Here is a 1,901-nt window from a genome sequence, read left to right as displayed (position 1 = left end):
ACCTATTCTTGTATTTTTGTCCTGTGCTTATAATTCCTCCATTGCAGATGGAAATTTATGGAATGAAGATAGCAGCTAGCCGGCTGGATTCTTGCCAGAACCTACAATGGCTGTCACGCAGACCATATCATTATTTTAGAACAGTGCAAATTTGTAGATTATCTTGCAACAGAAGATTGCTGGGTTAATGTTGCATTGTAACGTAATTACGTGCGAAAACAACTTGATTGAATGAATATACTAGGATTACTGCACAAGCATGCATGCATGCACGCACGCACACACACGCATGCACACACACATACACACACACACACACACACACACACACACACGCGCGCGGACGAATTACGGTGTGCCAAATGTGCACAATGCACATGCACAGGAGTAAGCCTCGGGACCGAGGCTACAGGCCCTGAGCCAATGGGGGCCCTTGGATTCAGAATGTCCTCAAAGTCACGCTTCCAACAAGCTTTGCATTGAGCATGATGGACTTTCCGTCCAGAGATAATGGCCAAAACATCTTGAAAACAGGCACTTCATCCAATTGGCCAATTTTCGATCGACAATTTTCGCCATCGTCACCTGTTTTTCTTTAATAACACAGCTCTTAAAGGCAAATGTGGGGGAAAAAGCAAAACATCTTTAATTCCATTTTGTTTGACAAATCCTAAAATTGCAAACTTAAAAATCATTGCGGCTTTTCCTTTTTCTGCGTTGTACCAGCAAGCATCTCACAAAGCATCGCAAAACTACTACCACAGTGAATATTTTCTATTTTTCTTTTCTCATGAAAAAGTGCGTTGAAAAGTTTTCAGAAAATTATAGATCTATATACCGGTATATATATATTAAATATACATACTGTATATATCACTGAAACAATGTACATTATTATACAAAGGCAAACAGTATCATTGTATTTGTAAAAGCTACAGTAGTACACTCATACAAATATTGACCATAAAAAAATAAACAGTACCCGCCTCATGGAAAAACTTGTCCTTTAGAAGCTAAAAATAAAGTGTATGCTCTTCCAGCAGTACAAACGTCATAGGAATGTTTATCAGTGGTGGGCAGTAACTACATTTACTAGAGTACGGTACATCTGTACATTAAAGACAAATATTCTACTTATTACTCAACTACGGTTCTGGGGAAAAGGTACATTAAGGTCCCTACACACCGGGAGCGATTTTCGGATTTTTAGCTGCGTTTCTCCATCGGTTTTCCGAAAAACGCGTCCAGTGTGCAACCACCTTTATGACGTATTTCAAATATACTTTGTAGTGAATATAGCTATACAAGCTTATATTGTGCGAGCTTGTCGATTGGCTATTTTCACTACTGATATTTTTGAAAAAGTTCTGGAAGATGTCTTTAAAAAAAGTTTCTATACCAATCTATACTATCTATATTTTGACTCAAGTACTGGGGATTTACTTTGTCCTCCACTGATGTATCTACGTCAACAAACAATTCTGCATTCTTTTTTTCATAACCCAATAATACTTAAACCAATGAGCACAAAACAGTAAAAAGAAGTCCAAACAAACAAACAAACAAAGGCATAAACATGGATGCATCCAGTGCATTAGTCAGAACAGTGCATAGAGAGTAGAAAATAACCTTTCTTCATTATGGTAATGCCAGTGGTAAAAAACAAAACAAACACATTTATTTATTTACTGTACTGAAACCCTATTCAAAAAAGGCCTCAGAACAAGAGCAGAAGCAGTTTTTTTCAGCTTTGACCTGAATCACAGAAAATGAAAATGAATAATAAACAAAGTGCACCCTTTAGTAGTTTGGAAGGGCTTATTAAGATAGTACGGTACTTCTGATCTTTTTCCAGCAAACCTGTTGTGCAAAACATTATAATAAACAATTTGGGAAGAAAT

The 1,901-nt window shown here is 37.1% G+C and overlaps 1 protein-coding gene across 4 annotated transcripts in view; it reads right to left on the bottom strand.

Annotated features, from left to right (window-relative positions):
- Positions 1-623: 623 nt before the first annotated feature.
- LOC308313653 (receptor-type tyrosine-protein phosphatase eta-like) overlaps positions 624-1,901 on the bottom strand; it is a 53,628-nt gene continuing 52,350 nt past the window's right edge. For all 4 annotated transcript variants that reach the window (XM_080760895.1, XM_080760899.1, XM_080760900.1 and 1 more), the window contains one exon: positions 624-1,901. This exon is cut by the window's right edge and continues 535 nt beyond it. The gene's annotated coding sequence lies outside the window, so the exon portion shown is untranslated.

This window comes from Protomyctophum bolini (assembly GCF_963924005.1).
Source record: "Protomyctophum bolini genome assembly, chromosome: 4".
Taxonomy (NCBI): Eukaryota; Metazoa; Chordata; class Actinopteri; order Myctophiformes; family Myctophidae; genus Protomyctophum; species Protomyctophum bolini.
This window is presented reverse-complemented; position numbering and strand designations above follow the sequence as displayed.